The sequence below is a fragment of the Salarias fasciatus genome, chromosome 20 (genome assembly GCF_902148845.1).
Source record: "Salarias fasciatus chromosome 20, fSalaFa1.1, whole genome shotgun sequence".
NCBI lineage: Eukaryota > Metazoa > Chordata > Actinopteri > Blenniiformes > Blenniidae > Salarias > Salarias fasciatus.
The window spans coordinates 12451001-12476667 of NC_043764.1; the positions used below are offsets into that span (position 1 = coordinate 12451001).

The following is a 25667-nucleotide window of genomic DNA, read 5'->3' on the forward strand; positions in this document are numbered from 1 at the left end:
ACGATGCTGCTCAGTCCTTGGACCCATCGCATTGTTTTTCTTGGACCATGGTGAAAGCAAATAGCAGCTAAAGGGCCCTGGCGCTCGCAGTAAAAACCAAAAACCCATGCAGTCATTCATCAAAGCCCAGACAAGTCGCTACTCCCCCACCAACTACCAACCCCCCCCGCCGCCGCCGCCCGCCTCCTCGAGGCACGGTCATCTCCCCCCACTCTGGGTTTTAACTAGGACTCCAAATAATTCCAGAAATGACAAATGATACTTATATCTCTGGCCTGCGCCGAATCAATAAGCATGCAGAACAACTATCCATCTTGAGAGGTATCGACAGACGCGGCTTGACATCGGCGGAGAAGCACTTGGTGGCTTTATTCAGAGCCGGGATGGGAGGGACGAGGGGAAAGCAGAGAGAAACAGTACACTCATTTTTAGATTACAATACGCCACCCACTACTGTTAACAATCGAAATCCATCACAGGAGCATCTGGAGATATTCCAGAGCAGCGCGAGGAAGATTTGTGAAAATATGCACGACCTTGTGAACTGGGACAAAGCTTTTTTTTCCCTCTCTCTCTCTCTCTCTCTCTCTCTCTCGTTTTTTTTGACAGCAGCACCTGCACATGTTTACATGGCAGTTGTGTGCTGGGTATGAGCTGATGGGTGGCGATACGGCCCCTCTCTGGTCCCCCGGCTGGATCGGAGCAGCTGACAGATAGCACTTCAGAGCAGCTTTAGCTGCAGCTCCCCTTGAGGGGCTGTGATTGATGACTCGCGCTGCCACCTAGATCCATTTTCTCCTCCAATCTGACTCCTCACAGGTAGAGCAGAGTCCTCCTCTCTCTCGCTCTCTCTCTCTCTCTCTCTCAAATTTGAGTGGGCTCATTTTCGCAGAGGAGTTTACCAACAGAGCGACTTCAAAACATCGACTTAAATTAGAAACAGAAGCCATTTTGATCCCCAACATTAGAGATCAGAAAAGTACAGGAACAGAGAGAAAGGAAAAAAAAAAAAACACACACACGATGAGATGTTTTCAGGCATAATGTCATTAGCAAGGAAAATGTTAAGACCCAGGACCCCTGCAGGTCTGAAGGCATTTAAGAACAGTTAGCTTAGCCATCTGGTAGACAATTACACAGGAACAAACACACCGCCTCAGCAAATAAAGCTTGGCTCATCAATCACCGGAATGGCCAGAACTTGGCCTGTTATTCGCTCTGATTTAATAACCCGGTGAACTGCAGCGATATCCACCGCCAACGAGTCTTCCAGTCAACTGGAGAACGCCGCGGCGTTAACCAAAAAAGAAATGGATTACAAAAGGAGCCCACGTTCAAACGCGGAGACAACCTTGTAGTGGGCAAATTATTATTTTTCCTATTTAAATGTATGCAAGTCACTTAAAGACGGAGAAAAATATCTGGAGTGAAGAATGTGATTGAGCCTCCCTGTAATTTGCACACGCTTGCGAATATAAATGGAAGCAGAAAAAAAAAAAAAAAAAGAAGAGTGAGGTTAAAAGTAAAAACATTTAAAACTGCCGCTGTTTCCAGATTCAAGTAGTTTACTTAATTAACATTTGCCCCGTGCTTTTAATTGCAATCATGCTTCCCCGTGGGACCTGAATGTGGATTGTGTGGTAATTGCAGATGTTGATATGAGATGGCGACACAATGTCAAGTCCATTTCTGAAAATTACAGAACAAAAAAGGAGGAAGCCGCTGAGCGAGCCTCTTAAATTCACTAACGAGGGGGATTCTTATTAACCGGAGACGAAGCGCTGACCAGGAAGAGGGGGACTCAAAACAACACTGCGCTCGTATGAATTGAATGAATGAGATTCCAGCAGCCTTGAATTTCACCTGGATGCAGGTCAGCCTTTGTCGGGTTTTCTGCGGTGTGTTTTCTGAGCCAAGAACATATTCATCCGTGTTTCTGGGTTGTGGCCTTAACGGCCCGCGTGGAAGAAAAGAAGTAGGCCACCGCCGCGGTCTCCGATTCTCCTCAGTACACGCGTCACCTGCCAGCTCATGTGGCCCAGCTGAGATGTGAACAGGTCTGGCAAGAACCAAATGTTTTCATTTACCTCAGGGGCATCTACACTCTCCTTTAGCAGGCGGTGGCAGCCTAACATGTCAAGATACCGGCCCGGGACTCCGGGCCTCTGGGAGAGGTCACGCACTCAGAGCTTAGGTTCAGAAAACATCAGGATATAACTCTCTGCGAGGAGGAGGAGGAACAAAAAAAAAAAAAAAAGGCAGCGCAGACCTGTGCAGTGAATACTGCTGCAGCAAAAAAAACTCAGAATAACATCAACGTCAGGTGCGTTATTAACGCCGCTCTGCAAACAGAGACAGACCAAAAGATCACTTTGTTTTTGCAGCAGACTCCCAACACCTCGAAACCTGAAAATATGCTTCATTACACCTTTTACGCTCGGATCTGATACGTGTTCGCGTCGTTTGATGGATCCACATTGTGCTGGGCAGCAGGGGGTGGCGGTGCTTCTCAGGCTAACCTCAACACGTCTATTTCGAGCTGAGGACTTGCTGACAGCACATTTAACTTTGTGATCCGCACATGAGAGACAGCTAACAGTTGCTGACAGCTGAAACACACCAAGACCCATTTCCCTATACGATACCTTATTGACACTTCCCATTTTGATGAGGACTTCAAGAAACTTTGGGAGAGTAAGAGACGGCGGGTACAAAAATATCGTAAAGGAAAAGGTTGATTTCCAGCCAGCTCATGGAAACCAGAAGTTCCTCGGGGAGGGGCAGCGGCTGTCTATAGAAAGCTGATTTATGATCTGCTCGGTTTTGCATGTGTGTTCACAGGTTTCTGGGAGTTACACTCAATTAGAGCAGCAGGGGTTAGAAGTATGTTTTTTCAGAGGATAAGTTAAAGCTTGACACGTTTATTTCTGCCAGTGCGGCTGAGGAGCCGGTGACAGCCTTATCAAAAGTCGTTTTCTTTGATCACCGGGCTCAAAATGCAGGAAATAGTAACCATCCCTGACAAGTGAAAGGGAGGAAATCCAAAGCAACACACAAAAAATGTTTATAAAGCGCAATCTTAAATAGCAGTCAACACAAACCCGGAGAGCGAAATCACTGTATGGCGAGATGAAAATGTCATCACTTAGCAGGACAACAAGGAGCTGACAAACGCAGTGCTAATCAAATTTGTAAATTCAAATTAGCTTAAATATAATTCTGGCAAAGCGTGAGCAGGGAGCCGCATCAAACCAAAAGAGTGACTTAATGGATTCAGCAGGACAAAAAAAAAAAAAAAAAAAAAAAAAAATCCCCCAATTACAAGTTAAATGCCATGTCCTTTCACAATTTATTTAAAACTAGTAAATCTTATTTTGGAGACTTCTTAATGGCTGATCCGGCGGCGAAACAAGGGAACAAAAGTAGCGGCGCGAGGAGTTACTCATATCCCCGTTGAAAAACTCCTCCGTTTAATGATTCACCACTAAGGAGAGTCCACACACTTCCAGAAGAATTCAAATCCCTTTTCCCACAGCCTCTTTCAGTCCGTATGATAAATGACACCCGTCATTCCGCCGTTGCCAAACAGCACAGAGGGGAATTGTACTGATATATGATTCACAAGAACAGGAAATAAACTCTGCCTTTCTCTGTAGCTCTGCCTCTTGCCAAGTAGGACGGACCTGGACAGTGTCAAGGATCTCATGGCGGAGGCAGTGGGAAGGCTGAAGGCGCTGAAACCCAAAAAGGGAATAAGACAGTGGGTTTCCGAAATGAACTCTTCCCCCCTCTGTCTCTCGCTCTCTTCCCCCCCCCCCCCCCCCCCCCCCCTCCCCCCACCCCCTCAACCTCCTCTCTCGAAGCGCCGGAGCTTCTGATGACTGATGAAAGGCACAAGAGCCACGGCATTTAAAATAACAGCAGCATCTATGGGAACAAGCTTAGGAGGATGAGGTGGAGGGGTGGTGGGGGGGGGGGGGGGTTGAAAAAAAATGAACAGAGGGCACATTAAAGTCTGCAATTACCAAACAGGGGGAGAAAATATAGAATGGGCAACCTCCTTCTGCCCCCAATTACAATACAGCAAGTGAGGCTAATTACGGCGCCTTGATTATTTCACATTTCTGAGGGAGAGACTTAGACAATGACTGAGAGAGTTCAGAAGGAGCGCGCAGAACATATAGACATACGGCGTATAGACGAGAGCGGCATTAAAATCTCACGTAGAGGACGGACTCCGGTCATTCACACCGCCCGATATTAGGTGAACGTTGTTTAATACGGCGATAACGATGTGATTTGCAATAAATGCAAAAAGAAATGTGATTAGTCAATGGTACAATGAGTGTGAATCGATGGTGTGCAGCAGCCAATAAGAAAATAATTTTGCCCAACTCAGATGTAATAAGCCAAAAACGTAATAATCTGTCAATAATGATGCAATAATGTAGTAAAGAAACAAAACACAACCATAATGAGATAATAAATCCTCAATGAATGAATCTGACGACTCCGTCATTCACCATGCATATCTGTGTTAAGAAAACTGCTCAAAATCTGTAAAAAAAAACCTTTTTATTCCCAAAAAATGCTGTTCTATTTATGCCTTGTTATACTGTTAGCTGTAGATCCGGCATTTCCAACAGATATTATTAATGCTACTTCAACAATAGCCAGCCAACAACATCTTGGAAAATGAAATTAAAATAATAAAACAAAAATATCAATACGGTATTGTCTCAAGTATTGTAATGCACAGACAGACAAGTTATTACATTTTTGTCTTTGTTCACATTCAAAATAGCTCCAAGTACTTGCATTATTGACATGTATTTAGGCATTACATTATCAAAGCTTTTCTTTGATATTTACACTGCTCATGTTACTGCAGTCATGTCAAATTTGTGACATACTGTACAACGCGCTTACATAAAGCACAAGAGATCCACTGAAAGACTGAAACTGGAAGAATTTGTCATTGTTCCCAAAATGCAAACCGTGAACCCGAATGAATGCTGGTGAAAATGTGTTTAAAGGTTAAACTCTGTTGATAAATAACTTTTTATGAAGATTCAGTGCAAACCTCCATGTGTTTGCTTGGTGTTTTTTTTTTTTTTTGTTCGTTTTTTTATTAGAATTTCTGAAAAAACTACTAAGTTTAAAACACACATCTTATTAAAAGATATATTTTCCAACTGCAAAGCGTGTAAAAGTAGGACAAAATGAAAAGCTTAAATAAGTATAGAAGAAGGGTTGTACCTCACTCCCATGATGCTTTTCTTGTCTTTGCAGCGGAACATTTATTAACTCCAAATTCCTCAAGAAGTCTTACATTAACTAAAACGTGTCACTGGTGTAGACATGTAACTTTCCGTTGTGATCCTTGACAGTTGGACTTTAAAACACGTTTCCTTTTGTGTCGCGATAAACTTGTTTTAATGAAGGGAAGATTGATTTCAGACAAGTACAATTTCTATTATATTCATTGTTATACAGACCAAAATTAAAAGTTATAAGGAGAAAATTTAAATATTTTACTAATGAATGACTTTGTTGTGAGTTGGAATCTCTGTAGAAGGCAGGAGGAGGAGGAGGAGGAGGAGGAGGAGGAGGAGGAGGAGGAGGAGGAGCAGGCGCATGCTGCTGCTGCTGCTGCTGCTGCTGCTGTGCGGCTGCTCGCCTCCAGGCTCGTCCCTCCAGGCCGGCGCTCAGCGGTGGGCCTCCCACTCGGGCTCGGAGCGCGGGGATGTGCCCAGGGCCAGGACCAGCAGCACTCAATCACACAGACAGCGACATCCTTTCGCCATCACCATCAGAGAGGCCCCTTTGGGGTGGTGGAGCTGGGTGGGGGGAGGCTGGAGGAGATATTTATGGGGAGAGCGTTCACACACACACACACACACACACACACACACACACACACACACGGCAGCGATTCCGCTGATATACTGTCGGCTGGACTGTGGGATGGAGCCATATAGTTCATCTCCTCCTCATTTTTAGCCCCTAACCAGACCCCTGTAAGTGCTCCTCTGAGCCTTACAGGTTGGGCCTGATGCACGGAGCAGACAGCGGCCGCTGCGCCACATGCAAATCCCGCCGTTTCCACGTGAAACCCGAGTGGGGAAGTCGCTATTGGATCTCATTATCAGACACTGTTTTTGTTTGAAAACGCGAAACCAAATGACCACAATAAGCTGCAGCAGTGTGTGTGTGTGTGTGTGTGTGTGTGGGGGGGGGTTTGTTAAGGCGGGGGTGTGCACGAGCTGCAGTGTTTTGACTCCGTCTGCTCCTAAAGACACTTCTGAGTGAAGTCCGACGTGATGAGCAGCACATGTTTACCTAAGAGGTGCATTTTAATGCCTCTTTACCTTTGATTTCGGAGCAGAATAATTACAGAGGAAGCCATGTAAAACCCTGTGGCAGATTAGGGAAGTGAGTTGGAAATGGGTTCAAATTGTCGTTCTGAAGTAAAGAGGCTACTTTGCACCACAAGGGGTTTCTTTCCTCAGGCAGGCCAGGGGATTAAAAGAAGCCATAAAAGGTCTCTGTAATGGCATCAGTAATGTCTTGCTGCCATTAAAAACGGTGAGAAAAACATCTGCTTTGCATTTTTCACTCCCCTGCTACTCATTTGTCTTTCAAACTATCTGAGAGTGCGCCTCGGTTTCAGCGTGCTCATATTTCTCCAGAATAAGCTTATTTTACTGACTTCATCCGATGAGTGTTTGCCTTAAATCAGGATTGTATTTTCAAATGTCAAAACAATGGCAAACTCGCAAAGGTCACATGTTGTGTAACGCCGCCTTGTCTATACCATTATCTTGAGTAAATTCGCGGCTCGATCTGACATCACGAAATTGATCCCGGACAATTTCTCAGCAGGGATTTTTTTTCTTTCTTTCTTTTTTTTTTTTTTAAAGCTCTGAAAGATATTTTTATTCACATGATAAGACGCCAGCTTAGAGTAAACACCTTGATTGCTTTATGGGGTAGCCCCGAACCATTACAGGAGCTCCGCATCCTCCTTCAGTGGGGCTTCTGGGAAGCCGAGGCCCCCGCAGTAATCTTTTCTCTGCTAACCCTTTAATAAACCATAGCCTGCTTCATTAGCTTCCCCTCACCGAGTGATTGATCGGTGCCAGTCACAGAAACCCCATCCTCGCTCTGCCCACCTCTCCTCCAACCAACTAAGTAAGGCACTTTTTTTTTTTTTTTTTTGCTTCCAGCCAGCTACCACCCATCACACTATTAAAGAGGAGTATTCAGCGCGAGCCAAAGAGGGAGTGGCATCAGCCGTGGATGGCAATGCAACAGTGTTCCTTTTGTTCAAAAGGCTGGGTCAAAATCAATTTATGGGGATGCACTATACTGGGTTCACTATATTAGATTCTTATGGGTTCAGACTGTGTCTCCACACATTAAAAAAAAAAAAAGGAAAAAATAAATAAATAAAATGGAGGCGGGGTTGGAAGTGGGGGGGGGGGTTGTCTGTGAGATTGCAACAATGAGCTGTTCATATTACACTGACAAAACGCATTAAGAATGCAGCCTGGCTGGGAAGAAATTAGACGGGATTAAAGGTGCAGTTTATAGACAGAATGACTCATTATTTTGCTCATTGCTCAACAAGTCCGGTATTATCAAATTACATTCGCCGCAATTCTGTTTCACTCAGTTTTCAGCAAATTTTGGTCACGTCCTTAAATTAGACTTGGAAAAAAAAAATATATATATAAGAAACTGCACTCAAATTTGAATTTTCCATCCTGAGAAAAACCTAATCTCTATCAAGTTAGGAAATGTAAAACCCCACCAGAGGGAGCAAGAAAAACATGAAGTTTAGGATAATACAGCATTACTGTAATAATGACATATCATTTCCAGCCCCCCCCCCCCCCCCCCCCCCCCCCCCCACACACACACACACACCCACACACACACACACACATTCGGGGCTCGACTGTTTTTGCTCCGGTAATACCTACAGCGCTGTGCTTTGTGATCCTTCACCGCTCCACAGCGGAGGAATAGAGAGATACCGAGGCGAGAGAGGTGCGAGATGCTGCTCAGCTGCAGTGATAAAGTCAGTAATATCACTATCTCGCCCTCCTCTCTCAAGAATTGCTATAAACCTATTTCGAAAATTGCACCCATATATTCAGCGACGACAGTTAGCTCATCCCCGTGACAGTGCAAACTTTTAGGCTGAATTATGCCCGTGTCATTCAGAGGGGTTTATCAAGGAGGGTCAATAACTCACAGACCCAAATCTGCGGATGGGCCGGCCCCTACGCTCGTCCCCCTCCCTCCACCCTCCGCTGCAGGCAGCTGGTACGCTGCCACGCAGCAGCCTGCTGCTATTGCTCAGGACACAAGATGGTGCCCAGTCACACTACTACATGGCAACACTGGAGGCTGCACAACTCCGGTAAACCCAGACCGGGAGGATTAGTCACTACGAACCAGCCTCTAACAGAACTGGCATTTCTTTTTTTTTTTTTTTCTTTTTTTTTTTCCACCTCGTGAGTCATGAAATCTGATGTGTTTGTTTCCTCTGATTAACTGATAAATGGCTCTAAAGTAAATCGAGCCCTCCCGTCACTGTTTGTCGGGCTGGAAAACATTCGCATGTGCAGCTGTGAATTTTCTTTTTTACTGACATTTTGTTAGAAATCTTGAGAAGATAATTGATTATCGAAATAAGTGCTAATTATTTCCTAGTGATCACAACTAATTACTAAAAGTTTTTTTTTGTTTTTTTGAGATATTCAACAAAAAATGTGGACCTTCTGCCATGCTGTGAGACAGAAAATGGATAAGATAATTTCCACTATTAGAGAGTGTAACCCAGTGAACATGTTAGTGGGAATAACAAATGCCTCTATCGCTGGTAAAATATATAAATAAACTCTGTTATCCAGTTCAAGCAGATGTATTTTCTTACACAAAATCAAAGTCCCATCCAAAATCCTCTGGCACTGGATCACAGTGGCGGTGTGATCTGCTGTGAAGGATGGAGGGATGGGAGGGACGGGCCTGGCTTCGGTCTACATATCCCCCCCTTTCTGCTTCGACTGCGGCCACTCCGCCAGATGACCAGATGAAAAACATCAAAAAAAATACTTAAGTAATGTAAAAATCATACTTATTTACAATAAAACTTGTGTTTTTAATTATTAACTCATGCTGTCTACCTCACAGCAAATGCTACATTTTGGGGAAATTCTTGATTTTCTCTATTTAAAAAAAAACAAAACAAAAAACATTGTTGTCAGATCCATAAGGCATGAATGACATTTGTTGACAGCTGCACAGAAGGTTTTACTTTTTAATCGGAAGTTAAATTAAATCTCTGCCACCTACACACTGGATTTCTTTGGAAATGTCCCTGCTCATTCCATGGAAGCAGGAAGTTGTTATGAAGTTGTAAAGCTTAGTGTTTTATTGCAGAGTATATTTATTTTGCACACCCTCTTGTTTCTGCTTCTATGACGAATACCACTGCACTGTGATTGTTAGACGAACAGACAGAAGCAATGTATTTCAAAACATGAAAGTCATCATTTAAAGGTGTACGCTCAGACGCAGATTTCATGAGCATGTTTACAGTAATGTGCAGTAATGACTTTTCTTTAGTGATTCTAAACCCTCAGTTCTACAGACTGTGTGTGGGAGCTTAATTTTTTCAGTCTGTTATTGTCCATTTCTCCCAGTTAAATAAAATCTTTAAAAAATAAGTGGGAAAAAAAAAAACAGTCAGTGAAGGAAATCTACTACCTTGCTTGTATTTTCCTAAAATTCAAGTCAATTCTTCATATACATATATAACAATTATTTATGTAAGCACACTTTAATCACAAAACAACCTGTGCATGCTTTAAAAAAGAACACCCCGAACTGGATTAGCCAATTAAAAAGTAATTAATTTATATTTTTGCAGGATGTAATGCGCTCATTATGAGCTGATGAGCCTAATAGGTTCTTGTAGCGAGCAGCAGGATATAAGTGCTCAGGGAAAATCAGCCTCGTGTGCAGACAGTCCACCATTGTATGTTTCTAGAGAGACGCATGCCCGGTGATAGGAAGGAATTTGGATGCAGAATGCAGACACAATAGATCTTTTAATAGCCGCTTTTTTTTTTTCCAAACATTTTTCACGACCTGCAGGAAACCCTGATTGATTGAAATGTGAGGAAAAGTTCTTTTTTGCTGTTTGTTTCAAAAGCCTGTCATTAAAATGAGCAACTCTGTTCCTCCTTAACTGACCTTAACTACTACTGTGACTCAATGCACACACACACACACACACGCACTGAAGATGCTTTTTTTTTGCCGTGACAAAAAAAAAAAAAAGAAAAGATTACAACTGCACTACAGTAGACGCCATTTTGCACCATCCTAACCTCAAAACACATTTCACCCTGACACTTATCAGCAATTAGCCATGTTAGATGTTTGTCATGTGCAAACACTTAGCCGAATCTGACATTCATTTGATTCTAATGGGCTTTGCAGTGGGGGTTTTGCCTGTAGGATGCTGCAGTGCAAACGCATGACTATTCACAGGAAGGGAGTTAAAAAAAAAAAAGAGAGAGAGAGAAAAAAACTGTCACTTGAGGACAAACTAAATTGGTGTCATTTATTGTTAAAAAAGACACTTTATATTTTCCTCAGTAGGTCAGGCAGGATTGCAGTGTTCCTTTAAATCCTGAGCTTTGTTTTTTTTTTTTTTTTCTGCCCCTGCTTTGTCTTGTACTCTGAAGGGTGATATCACCTGCAGCTGTTTACAATTAGCTGAATTGTGTCCCGTAGCAGCGCTTAAGTTTTACTCACCCTCTTTAAAAACCTGCATTTTCCAGATGGCCTAACATAAAGTTCCTTTATATATAAATATATATCAGCCCAGTGTTGCTCGCTCCGCTCAGCCCAGAGTAAGAATTTTATTAATTTACAGAAAAACCTCATGGAAAAACTTAGCACACTTTGAATAAGTGATTTGGCCAATAGATGACCGGCGCTGCAAGAAACCTGCGAGTCCCGCTCAGCCTCCATAAATCCTGCGCATTTTCACAAATTGCATCATGCCAACGCACAGGTGACAATATATGTCCACCTTAAAATATAAAGCGCTCTCGTATAAAGGCTGCTGCTGCTGCTGCTGCTGCTGCGCACAAACTACTTTTTGCTGCAGCAGTCAGCAGGAAAAGTGTGTTTGGGTCGGAGTGATACGTGCCCACACGCTCTCCCCGTGCAGAGTTAAAGCTGGAGGTCTATCACACACCCACAGCCGCCAGCTATTTTGCATCGTTCGGGCCCCGGATGACAGACAGTTGCATGAGTGTCGGCACGCTTACTGTACAGAGGGATAATACTGTTATCACATGTGGCCCAGATTTTGCCGCCAAACAATGCGGACTTAAGTTCTGAGCTCTATAAATCCACTGGTGGAAACTATCGAGTGCCATCTTTTGCGAGTGAGCTGTCACAGTGACAACGTGGGACAAAACAGGCAGCTTGTGATAGGAAATTTTGCCGACCACCACTTTTGGAAAATCAGCTTTTAATTTTGAAACACACTGTTATTCATCCGGAAAGTTCTTCATCTTCTTCTTTTTTTTTTTTTTTTTTTTTTTTTTTTCTGTTAGGAACATTCTATTGCACAATAAGCTGAATTCCCGTGCTTGTTAAAAATCTCAGCTTTGTTACCAATAAGGAAGCACTTCAAGGGGGGGGGAAGAAAAAAAAAACAGTGAAAAAACAGTGACGTCTATGCTTCTTCACTTCCTGGTGTTCCAGGTGTGAGCACAAACTCAACGAATGGTGTGCGCTGAATAATGATCAGTGTGGGGATGCTTGAAAAGCGCACACACACACACACACACACACACACACACACACACACACACACACACACACACACACACACACACTCTGCAGTGTACGCCTGTAGGGCAGGAGTGCATTCCTGCGAGTGGAGCGACAGAGGTGGAGATGATCCTCTCTCACAGCGGGGCCGTTCCTTTGTGTACATGTGTGTTTAGGGTTGTCTCGGCAACCCGAAGCCCGCTTCGTCATTGGGCCGGGGCCTCTCCACCCCGAGCGCCGTTTTGTGAGGGCAGGATCTTGCTGGCGGAGCCCATCGTCTACCTGAGGTTTCGTTAAGTAGGCGCATGTGTGTGTGTGTGTGTGTGTGTGTTGAGTATATATGGCATCATCAAAGCATGCCAATAATTACAGAGTTGGGTTATTACTGACTGTTATTTTCATTAACATTCATTTCCCGTCTCCGGTAAGAGTAAATACCCACCCACCAGTTTAATCACAGGTTTATTTCAAACCGGCGCAGTTATCTTCATGATATCATCAAGTCCTCCTGACTCGACAGTGGATGAGATATTTATTTCATGAGAAGCAGACCGATGGCGAAATCTCGGTAATTTAACTGGGGGTTACTGTTACAACTGGATGAATGATCTACATAAAATATCCGAGGTGCTACAGTCACAACTCTGGGACTGTTTTCATTTCTGACATGGCATGATACTAATAACATGGAGCCGCTCGTGTCCAAAAGGGAACGGGGGTTCGCGGGTCTTTGCAGATTTACGTCGCATTGAAATGCAGGCAACCTTGGCAGGAAATAAGAGATGGGAAAAAAGCCAGCCTTTCATCATTTTCCCCCAAATCAGAGGAGGAAATGAATATGGATGCCCTCAGGCGTGAGGGGAAGGAAATTCAGGGGCTGATGAGGTCCCTAAAGGATGCGTCTGGACAGTACCGGAACTTTTCAGCTGGGCCGCTGCCAGTGGCGTGAGGGCTGCCACGCAGCATGTCGGAAACACATGCAAACAGCACCAACACATGCTAAATAAATAAATTAATTAAAATCTGCCCTACACTCTATTACTGAGGGGGTACATGAGGAGCTTTTTCTAGAAGTCGCACTCGCATATTTGAAACTCTTATTAAATAAACGTACTTCCTAAACCATGACTTTAATCATTTTTCTTGTCTCAACTCGCCAGTCTGCAGTGAGGAGGCCTGGACGGAGCTACAAATCCACCCTCAATCACAAGCCTCTCAGAATGAAGGGATAAATCCAGATTTCACACTCTCTAAATAGTCATACCGCACCAATAAGTGTTATTTGCCACGACGTGAGCATGTGAGGACGCGGCAGACAGGTTTAGGGAAAGAAGTATCACAACAGCGAAGCCGGAGGACCAACATGGCCACTCCACCCCCCAAACCCGCAGAAGACGGATCAGCCTGATTCACCACGTCAACAACTAATTCACCGAGGGATTCCTGGTTAGTAATAATTACACACTCGCAGGCAGGAAATCACCAGCTGTGAAAGGAAAGAGACCGACTAGTTTCCAAAGCACAGAACTACATATTATGACATTATCAAAGCGCGTGGAAGTAACTTTTTTTTTTTTAAATTGAAATTGTTGAATTTTCTGGGGGAAAATTGAAAAACTTTTTCTGCTATTGAGCAGCAATTATATTAAAAGTGGCTTGCATTGTGCACCATTTCAACAACGAATGTGTTATGTCCCATCGCCACTGCCGCGACTGCTCGGTACGTAAATGTGCCCCTCTGAGTCACACAGATAGTCGGAGAGATAAAAGCTTCCTATTCGTACATGTTACAGCTTGTAATGACATCTGTCTTTTGTCATTGCCAAACCACAAAATAAAGCTGTTGGCTATCATCTCGTTTTACATCCATTTACAACTTTAGAGAAGAGAACAGAATAAAATCTAATGATATTGTTTCACCAACACAAGAAAAGCAGGTCTTTTTATGTAGATTTTTTATATATATATATATTTTATTATGTTTATAGGAGAATGTAGTTTCTTAGAAAGGGCGGCATGAAGAAGAGTTCATGTTCAGGTTTGACAGTTTGACAAACATCTAAAATGTAGATTTTAACAATTTTTTCATGAAAAGTTTGCTGAGTAAGCCTGACATCACCTCTAGATCAAATTCTGAGCTACGTCACATTTTAAATAAAATGTTGTTCTTTTAAAATGGATCTCCAGACGTTGAGCGGGACTCGGTCTCGTTCGCCACTGCTGACGTTAGCCGGGTTGCTGAAGTGCGGGCTGAAGAGCTGTCAACAAGATCATTACGATGACATCTGATATCTTCAGCTTTAATTAGTTAATTAATCAGACTTGACTTACTTAGCGTGTCATTATTACCACGCAGACAACGATATAGCGGTCACCTTTAAATACTTTTAGCGCAATCAGGGTAAAGTCAATATTACCGCTGAAAGTGAGCCGAAGCGAGGTCTTAGAAAATAAATGGAAATGGTACAGTTAAAGACAAGCCTTCAATTGTAGAATTAAGGATTGCAGAATTTTATTTTATAGAATAAAATGTGTGTATTGCATTAGTTGTGTCCAATATTCCAAAAGTTGTGCAGCAAAAAAGTCAAGTGGTTAAAAATACAAGCCATGAGTTAGAAAGACATATGACGAGAAATGTTTTTGAAACAAATCTCACCTTTAACTCTCGTCCGAGGCGGCTTTCTACTCCAGCGAAAACAAGCAGACTGTGTGTGTGATAGTGATGAGCAAGCAGATTATTCTCCTGTTATTTCCAGATCCATCTGTGACCAGACACTGTGCCACTTTGTCCCACACGGGTCACTCTGTGTTAAAGTCAGGGCCCTTTGGCTAAAGCAATGATCTGTGCATGACCTCTGTTGCATTTTAGGGATGAGTGGGCCCCGGGCGACAGTTACCAGGGATACGCGGCGCGGCGCCGAGAGGACACGTCAGTCACTTCCGCTGCCGGCGAGACGGAGAGCTGGGAGGACAGGTAGATGTTCAGACCGCGCGCGAGCTAAACATAACGAGAAGCGGCTCTGACAAGAGGACAAATGGCCACACAGGGTATGCAAATAGGGGAATATCCAACAGGATCCCTACGTGTCGGTTTAATAAGCGCGCTCTCAATTGACAGCCGAGTCGTGTCACGTGCGTCAGTTGTCGGAATAAAAGTTTGAGGATCTGGAAGCAATCGAACAAACGTTTGAAGTTTTTTTTCCCCCGACTTTGGCGCGGGTGTGTCAGAGAGACAGACAGCGAGAGGCGGCTGCGCCGGACGAAATGTCTTTAAGGTTCCCAATAGACTCTGTTTCAGCAGACTGAATAGCTCTGCCGACTGCCACAGCGCTGACCTCCCACTGACACAGAGAAAATGACCACTTTCTACAACTTTAAAATGGCCCAGGGTGGGGGGAGCACGAGATACCAGCGCTGAAAAATACAACAGACAATTGCTGACTCAATGTTTGTCAGGATATGGGAGGGAGGAAAATGTGTCCTTGACACCTTAAACGGTTTTGGATTGAACAGAACTTATTTTGACAGTTTGTTCTATATCAATGACTTTTTGCGGACTGACACAGAGGCATGCATGCATGCACGCTTCAAGTAAATAAAAAAAAAAAAATACAGCTGAAAGGAGTATGTGGGGTAGTGGTTAGCACTTCACTGCATGGTTCGATTCCAGGCGTTTTTATGTGATGGTGTGTAGAGTTTGCATGCACTTCCTGTCACGCACATTACTGGAGCCAGCAGAATGGCTCACCTTTCGCACTGACACTTTAACAGCCTTTAACAGGTCGGTCCGTCACTACAGGGCTCGGGATACAGGTCGGTGATGGGCAACTGTCGGCCCGCGGGCCACATTCGGCCCTTTCTCCATTTTTTGAGGCCTGAGAACCAATTTCCGGAAATTAATCAAACGCCGGTTTCAAAGGTTATCGGAACAGGAAGGTCATTTCAACCATATCTCAACCTCTTTTGAGATAAAGATGCCATGTAATTAGGGCATTAAATTAAAAATTATATGAAAATGTGGATTAAAATTAGCAGCTCATAGCAAACTGAGGTTAATTTCCTTTCTTTAAGGAACTTTTTTAACAACTCTTTCACACATTTACAAGAGCTGCACCGTATCAGGTGATAATCTATATGTAGATGATGTTCTAGATGTACTTCTGTTGGGATTTGTTCTTTCAAATAACAGTATTAATTCACTTTGTGAGAACAGTGGCCCTGTGATTGGCCAAATATGAAAGAATAGACACTGAAAGAGCTCCAGGTGTGAATATTGTACCAGAAACAATGAAGTGGCCACATACCATGCAGATCTGATCTTCTGTATTTATCCATTTCTTTACACTTTGGACAATCTCTCTCAGTAATATTTGTAATGTATGAATGGAATATGTCTGAGCTACACCTCAGCGTCACCTGAATCGCCCCTTTCAGATAAATGATGCTTTTTCTGACTCTGGTTCTGATCAAACTGAAATCCCTTTGAAGTTTTTCCAGTTCAGTCAAAACCGTGAGACTCCGACTGTCCGTGCCTTTCGCCCAGTGTCAGCTGGGATCGGGTCTGTGACGGATGAATGAGAGAAGATGGATCGACGGATGGTGAGTGATGTTGAAAACCAGTTTTTTTTTTTTTTTGTTTTTTTGTTTTAAATCTGATCAGGTCCAGCCAGATTTCCTGTGCTGTGTACACCTGTATTAACATGACCAGCCTAATGAAAAACAGCGGTAACACAACACCATTATTTTCTACACTCCCTGAGGTGCAATGTGGGTCTATCTGATCCTCGAGCAGATCTGTCCACACACACATACACACACACACACACACACGCGCGCATATACTTGGCCTCACACAGCAAGAGCCATAAAATATGACTGTAACATATTGTACTATTAAAGTTTGCTTTTAGAGGCCTCCCTGTCACTCAGTTAATCTGGAGAATGCTGTTCTGGTTTACAAGTAACAGCTGAAAATCGAGCAGGAAAACACGGGTCCCGCCGTGATAGACAGGATAAGTTATGGCTGGCCTGGCGAGCAACCTCTTGAGTGTCTGGGCCTGAGATATATGATGAACAGGCAAACGTGGGAGGACACGGAGTCCCTGAAATTCTTGCGAAGAGGGGGGAGGGGGGGGGGGGGTGATGAATCTGCATCTGCTCTTAAAAGTGCAGCCAATGTGGACGCACCGCAGTCACCGCCCCGCGAGGTCACGGATTGTGTCGCTAGCGTGTCTGGTGGAGACGCGCAACCTTGAGAACGCGCCACGGCGTTGGGTTCTACTCAAGCTTGAACCCATATGCCCGCAGCGTCGACGCCAGCTGGACGTGTCCCGCCAAGAGAGAGCGCCCGGCTTCTGCCGTTGCTCAATCGCCTGGCGAGATCTGGGCGACGATGGCGTCACCCCACGCCCACGCGGGCCGTCGGTGTGACGTGTCGGTACAGTTCCTACTGGCAGCCCTTTGGCACCGTGTTTGCTCTCCGTCAAGACACAGTTGGACCATAATTAGACATGCCGCTTCCTGTACAAAGACCTCCCTGTGTAATATTAATCATGTGAGGATAAAGTTGTAAATCCGTCCTCTGTGGAAATTCCCCCTCTTCTTTTCATGTATTCTGGAAAACTTAGAAAGGGCCCTTTCTGTTTAATAATCAGATGTCAGCAATGCGGGGAGCTGAAATCTGCGAGCGATAAGGATCTGAATGTTTTCTCCGTGGTCGTCGGAGCAAAAAAAAAATTTAACAAACAAAAAAGAGATGACTGAGATAGGGTTAGCTGAGCATCAGCCTCATGCCCCCGTGACCCCGTCTTCACTCTGTGAACTACGTCTCTATGACAATGTAGAAAAATATTATGAGTAGATTTTATGGGGTATTTAGTGAAATTAGTTCATCTTCATGGAAAATCATGGCATATAAAATGCTGCAGAATAATATTTTTGGTTTCCCGGCATTCATTTTCTCCTCTAAATTGTACCATTCGTCATGCGCTCATTACAAAGACAGTCAATTCTGAACCAATTCCAAATGCCTCTAATTTCTAACTGAAATAATACAAGATGCACATTTTTCATCTGCCTGACATCCATTGACTTTATTATTGTACGAAAATGCCAGACTGTGGCTGAATAAACACAAAGAAAAGTCAACATAATTCGCATTTCAGATGGAGTTTATTGGAAGGTGTTGCACTGCGCACAAAATCTATCAGAATCAAAGTCAAATAAACTAAAAGCTATTTTTAATCCCCCACTGAAAATATGATTCTTCTTATGCGTTATACTTTGAAAAGTTCTGTATGTCAAGCGCACGCAATTACTTCAGATTAAGTTGAGGGCGTCTTTGCAGGCAGCACAACCAATAAGAAATCATCTTAAGTAGCTGGATAAGTGCGTTCGGGGCCGAGCCATAGGCTAAAACACCGACATGTTGTGTGCTTCTCCTTAATCAAGTTGTAAGTACAACAGAATTATTCTACATTCATCACGGACACCTAAGCTGTCACTGCTGTTTAATGAGTATCAATTAAGCTGTTTCAACAGACTAGCTCAGCACATACTGTAGACACAAACAGGCAGGCGCAGCCCCAAGGAGAGCAGTCCCGAAGACTCCGGCGGAGTTCAGTTCAGCGTGCCAAATGCATTTCAGGTGATAAGATTACAAAAAAAAAGCATTTAACAGTTACTTTCTGCAAAAATGTAAATATCTTCAGCTTTTATCCACTTATCTCCTGATATAATATAATTTAATATAATATGCTGTTGACTGTACACTATATATATAAAAGATAAGTCATTTCACATTGAATCTATCTACCTGTGCACAAGTACAGACAAAAATGACATGTATTTTTTTCTTCTACCATTTCTTATTTGATACTGGATGTTAAAAATAGCTAGATAAATGGATAGATTGGACAGATGAATGCTTTAAACTGTTCTTCAATTTTTAATTCTATTACTACCACTAAACATATAAATGATTCACGAACAATCAATTTTCCAGACAGATCTCTTTTGATAAACTATCCATTCCATAAAAAAAAAAACCTAACCATTGGTTTAAAAAAGGCAATATGCAGTGCTATATCGAACCTGTCTTCAATCATGTTTTCTCTAAATCCATGGTTTTGGTTTCTTCGACACCTCAAAGTGTGGCGGGGGCGCCGGATGGTAATGTGTTTAATAGAGTGCATGATCTGCCGGGCCCCCCACCACGAGGCAAAACAAAACAAAACAAAACAAAACAAAACAAAACAAAACAAAACAAAAAAAACCACGACTCTTTCTTCTCGTCACGTTACATTCAGTTTGACATTAGAACTTGTTTGCTGCTAACAAAAATTATCAAATGAGCCATTCAGGATGTGAAAGCTCTGCTAATTACAAAGCCGCGGTTTCTACCTCCTAAATCAGCGTTTGCACTGAGGGAAGAGTTGTGTTAGATAACGGCACAGAAAGCATTAACAATACGCCGAACAATTAGCCAGCTAACAGCGCCGCTCGCTTTTTATTTCAGTGGCACCGATTCAAGTTATTACTTAACTACTATACTATATGTGTTTCATTTGGAAATGAAGCTTTTCACTGGCTGTTAAAAGCAGTGTGCACGATGACCATTAGGAGCCATGTACAAAATGTAAAGCCATCCCGAAAGTTTGACTATTTCTTTTAGAGTCAATTAACGACTTTTATTTCATTAAAACAACTTATTCTTGAGCAATTTAAAAACAACTGTAGCTACTGTAGATGGACTTCTTAATGCTTTTATGTTTTGATGCTCAATAAAGCCCCAAAAAGTGTTTTTTGAACACTAAATATATGATTGTGAGCTCTGTCGAAGGCTATAACAGGGCGGTTTTACAGATGATGAAAGGAGGAAAGTCAATCTGGACACACTGGAACCCGTGTGTCAAGAGAAAATATCGAAGTAGGGATTGTGATTAAATGTGAAAAACCTTAATCCTTCATGAGGCACGTATAGAAAATGTTGCTTATTGTTCCATTACATCATTTGTTTCACAAACACCTATTCATATAAAATCCAATGAAAAGTCCAAAAACCTCAAATATCAAACATATTACTTGATTTATAGCTTAAAAAATTATTCACTACAGCACATGACTGACCATGCACTGTTTTAACAGATTTTAAACAAGTTGTTTTAGAAATCGTACCCAAACTGCACCTGTTTATTCGAGTAAATCCTGAAAAGCACACAAACTGTCCATTCAGCAGACTGGCCTTCATGATGTATACTGAGAGGAGTTGATGACAATAATGTAACTTACAGTGCAATGTCAATTACTACCCGCTGAACACTCTTACTTTGTTTAGTTTTGTGTTGTTTTTGTTTACTATGTAGAAGAAGGAGGTGAAAATCGACTCAGTATTCAGCAGAGTCACTCATGTGTGATTGGAGAAATGTCTGCAGCTGGCTCACCATGACTTTTAGTTGTAGATTTTTTTTAGTAGAGTTTGCAGTCATTGGGCTAAAACGTCCACCTGATCGACCTCAAGTCTGAAACACCCAAAACCTTCATTTGAATGCTCCGTTTTGTGCGTGACGCCACTCGTCGTGTTCTTCTTGGCCGATCGACACGTACAGACTGAAACTCCGATGTATCTGCGTGAGCTTGCAAGCTAGCGGCGCTTTCTGCGACATCTCAGCAAATCAGAAGTCGATGAATGGACGGATGAATAGTAATTTCATTTCATGACATCTTATCTTTTATCATAAAAGTAATTATAAGACATCAGGGATAATTTTCACAAGCTATGCGCGGGAATTAGAGGTGCATTATTTTGCTTTGACTGGCTGATTAATTTAAAGCGAGGGCTTTTAAAACAGACAATGGCTCCCTGCGAATCAGCACAAACCTGACTGGCAGTAATAAGAGGTGCATGTTGAAGTTGATGTTATTTCTTTCTCCTCCTGCCTGAGCGTGACTGAATTGTACGTGCGAAAGCCTCTGCGTGACCCCCGAAGAGAGACAGACGATCACAGGCCACCAAGGTCAACGGAGGCGGCGGAACATTGACTTGATTCATCAAATTAGGTCCGATGTAATTGCACTGCATGACGACTCATAAAACATGTGGGCTATAAAGCTGTCAGGAAGCCATCAGCCTCGTGCTAAATGAAGTTACAAAAGGTGCAAGGTTCACAACTTCATACAGTGCTGGAGTAAAGTGTCCAGCAGCTCTTCCTCTGGTCGTAACCTCCTCGTCTGCAGTAACCACAGCGATCGGAGCGCCGGGCACGCTGCTGCTGAGCTTTATTTAGAAGTTCAGCAAGGATGGGACTCGCGCTTTATCAAGGAACTTTTCTTTTCTCCAGTAAAACTTAGCTGAAATCTTTTTTTCAGAAAAAACTGGATTGTATCTTATTCATTTACCTCATCTACTACTGCACCATCTCTGTGTTCTCCTTCTTTACATTCATGAATCTGAGGCCTTCCTCTTCTCCGCCTGCCTGGAAACTTCAACTTCCTCTAATATATCCACTATCTCACATCCAGGCCGTCTCTCTAGACATGTAAACATCACAGCGATGCTAAGAATGCGTCTCAAATCAATGCTACTTTTGTATTTTTATCTAACATTTTCTCAAAAAAACACCTGAACAGAGGCCTCATGAACAATGCTACAAATATCCAGCGCAGCTGAGAACATGTTTGGAGGCATGACCTCTCAGGAAACTCCCGGAGCATGCAGTGTGAAGGCAGTTTACCTTTGTAATTGTTACAGATCACGCCATTAGCACAATATTGTCATAGCTCCTGCTCCTGCAGTCAGTAGCAGCTGAGGGTTAATTTGCATAATAAATCTTAATTGAAGCTCATTAAGGATTTGATAAGAAGCAAATCAGGTACACCGCGGATAACTTAAGATTAATGTTTTCTCCGTCTTTTCGCGCTCTCATATTGAAGGGAAATGTCACATTCATTCATTAACAGGCATTTTGCATCATTGCACAGTATATGATATAAAGGAATTTTAACCCGTGGTCTGTTTTTTTTTTGTTTTTTTTTTTGCTGCTGTTGCTGTGCACGAATTATGCGTTCAATTATCACGCTGCTCTTGAATTAAAGCAGCAACAGGAACCTCCGTTGGTCTCCACCTCTGAAATCAGAGAACAGAGGAGAAAAGGATGACTTTTTGAAACAATATAGCAAAGCCTCTTTTCAGAAAAAGCGGCTCAGGTTAGGTTAACCTGATCCGGCTGTGATTGTTAATAAAAAACCCTCCAAACCATATGGCCGACATGCGTGCCCTGTGACTGACTACACATGTAGGTCAACAAGTACAAGATGGATGTTTTCACTTAAATCCTTTTGACTTCGCAGGGACACCGACGGAGGCTTGACGAAACTGCCCGGGGTATAAATTACAAAGTTATAAACTATGGTGGGGATGTATATCATTACAATAACATAAAGCACATGAGTTACAGTCTGTTTTACAATAAACCATACAGGACGTACCACATACCCCCTCTGTGCAATCAATACCAGGCCCACACTGCTACTGTATTAACTGTAAGCTCGCCCTGCATTCCTATCCTCTAAATCCACATAAATGAACAACCACAGCTATAAAGTCTCCTCCCCATTTTGCTCTGTAAATCATTACATCTGTAGGGACCTGGACAAAATACCATAACATAATTTCTTTTGTACTTGGAATGTCTTGCAGAAATAATGAGTTTTAGCCTCCTCGCAATAAACTCTCCCAATATTCTAGTTATTGTCAGACTTAATGAGTAAAAACGAAAAAAAAAAAAAAAAAAAAATCATAACAAGAAATAGTCTCTTTTCTGCAGTGATGATCACACGGAAACATTATCCACATGAATCACCCCAACGGCATATCAAATTGTGTCATTTGCCTGGAAACTAGTGCAGGTCTCAGAGGGAAGGCAAGGTGAATGAGCAGTTGCTGTAGAGAGGTGCAACGCTGCACAGGCACTTGCCTTGAGACCAATCATAACAGGCTGTTTTTTCCACACAGGAGAGCGCGGCGGCGCGGAGGAGAGAGATCACTGCGCTGGAGGGCACATGAGTCTTGGTTCTTATCACCTAGACAGTGCACCACCCTGTCTGCCTCGCGCGCAAACAAAAGCTTTCACAAACTATTAGCCGTCTACACCTGTCACATAACGAGCATGCGGGAGGAAATGCGGCGAGATCACATTAAAACCACCTGACTCCATGTTGCTGCGCTTTTTTTTTTTTTTTTTTTTTCATACAATCTTCAGTGTGGTGAGAAAATACAGCAAAAAAAAAAAAAACTAGCTGATGAGGAGAAAGTTATTAAAAGGGTGTCTCTATGGGCAGCGCCTGCAAAGTTAGAAAATTGCAAGCTTTGCAACAAAGTGTAAGCATGTAGTTTGGTTTGCTCATGAGCGAAGGAAAATTTCAAGGCTGGACTTGATCAAAACAAAATGTTTGCCTGGTTGACATCTATTCAGAGAGATGCAGCACAGAGGGAGAAAACTCAGATTTAATGACTACTAATGATAATTTTTTTTTTTTGGTAACTTTACTCATGTTTTGTTTTTTCCCCACTCAGGATGAGATAAAAAAAAAAAAATGACCAAACACCATTAATGTGCATTAGCTGCAATTAAATTTAGAGTAAAATATAATTGTTTAAGGAATAAATACAGGTGTACAGCTCTAGTTTGCAATGCAAAATGAATTGGAAAACAATATTTATAAGAATAAATACATTTCCTGCTGACCTTTGGTGTCGGGGAGCTGGGTTCGAATCCCGGCTGCAGGAAGAAGGCAAAAAGCCAAGTCTACAGTGCAACGCCTCGCTGTGGCAATCTCTGTAATGGGGAGCAGCCAAGTAGATACTTAATAGACTATATGTAAGAGTGAATAAATAATGCAGATCATAACTCAGGGATGGAGAAATTATTGCACCTAAAGTCTACTGTGTGTGTGTGTGCGTGTGTGTGTGTGTGTGTGTGTGTGTGTGTGTGTGTGTGTGTGTGTGTGAGAGAGAGAGACTAACTCTCATGGCTGGAGGGCAGCAGGGAGAACAGGCGATGTCCAGGGTGGGTGGGGTCTTTTAAAAAACTGTCTCTGAGGTGGGTGTGTTGGTTCGTTTCTGACATGCAGAAAAGAAAAAAAAAAAGCCTACACACACAGATCTGCATCTTCGTTTTCTTGCCTCTCCTCCCTGTGGTTCCACCCCTGATCACCGTGTATTTACTAAAACCCGGGAGATAAAAAGACGCAGTCACCTGGAATCTTCCGTCACGATGTCGCCCGATTGATCAGTTTCATAACACTAATATAATTACCCTGATCACTCAGAAGCTGAACTCGTAACGCCGCAGCTGTAAATCCTGCAGCTAATCGAATCAGGTGCACGGAGAAGCTTGGAAAGACAAAAAAGACGAGCTGTCAGACACAAGTTGACGAGAAAAAAAGATATTAAAATCAATATTATCGTCCTGGTGGAGCTCAGATCTGATTTCAAGAAAAAAAACTCGCCTCAACAAAAAAATGCACAATATCACATATATTTAAAAAAATGTTTTGAAATCCAGTGAGAGTTAAATAATTATGAGCAAATTAAGAGAAAACAAAGAAATGCTGTTTAAAGACAAAAGACGAGTGAAAGCTGGGGGGGAGGAGGGTGGGAAGCTGGTATTTTAAATAAATACAATAACACACTCTCGCTGCCATTTTTCTATTTTTCTTTTTTTGTTTTTTGTCATTCAAAATGGACTTCCCTTTTTCTACCTAAACTGGATAAACAACATCTGCCTTGATCGGAGGATGTTTTCTGAACAAACCACTTAGGAGGAATTTCTGCTAGCCAATTCCCACAAGCTGCTGTCAGTCACTAGCTGGCACTGCAACACTTAATGCCTTTGTCTGTTCTCCAATTTATCTTGTTAACAGCAAATTGGACTAACGGTTTGAGGCACAGAGCTATTGTAAAAAAAAAAAAAAAGAAAAAAAAAAAAGGGGGAATACTCCCACGGCCACAAAATAACATATGGCTCCCTTCACTCAAAAATGCATCTCATGCACTTACAGAGCTTTACATTTACACCGTATATAAACCTGATACACACATTTCATCCAGGAGTCTTGCAGCCTGATGGCCTCTTGTCTTAGAGGTGCTCTCTCCATGATAAAGCAAAGGTTTAGTTCAGTGCATCCCACTCTGGACCGGTGAGTAATTGGCATTTTAGATAACCATATGCATGTAAAGAAAGTAAATCAGATACAACTGGCCTTTACTGGAAGCGTCTGTGGTCTTACATTTACAAATACGCCTATTAATAATACAATTCCCAGAGGAGAACACAAGCACCCTAGATGCAAAATGTCCTCTGAATAAATGCTTGAGCCGGGAATAGCATTTATTTTTACTACAACACCTTGCAAAACACTATTTCCACTAAGGAGAAGGGGGGGGGGGGGGGGGGGGGGGGGGGTAAGATACTGCATCTTTAAGAGCCCTACAAAAATGAAACCTATTCCTTTGCATCTTCCATGCTCTTATTTCAATACTCCTCTCTCCTTGTTCCCCTTCCACACATCATTAAACATATTATTATAACATGACTGTCAGCCTGCGCCTCTCTTCGCTCCATTCTTGCTCTGCCAGGTAATCAATTTGTCGTCACTCTCTGTAACCCCAGTAAAGTCATCAAGTGAAATGAGTTACAGCTGCAAAGAGCCTTCAAGAATACAGGAGAAGAGAGATTGAGAGAGAGAGGGAGAGAGAGAGGGAGAGAGAGGGAGAGAGAGAGGGAACGAGAACGCGAGAA

The 25667-nt window shown here is 42.7% G+C and overlaps 1 protein-coding gene and 1 long non-coding RNA gene across 2 annotated transcripts in view; both read right to left on the minus strand.

The window, feature by feature from the left end:
- LOC115408893 (uncharacterized) overlaps positions 1-11617 on the minus strand; it is a 20983-nt gene extending 9366 nt beyond the window's left edge. Inside the window, exons 1-2 of the long non-coding RNA XR_003933804.1 lie at positions 10343-11617; positions 9157-9163 (exon numbers count right to left, since the gene is read on the minus strand). This is a non-coding gene — a long non-coding RNA (uncharacterized LOC115408893). The remainder of the gene's footprint in view (positions 1-9156; positions 9164-10342) is intronic.
- The window catches only part of tshz2 (teashirt zinc finger homeobox 2), a 44898-nt gene that overhangs the window by 16565 nt on the left and 2666 nt on the right, over positions 1-25667 (minus strand). The window lies entirely within an intron of this gene.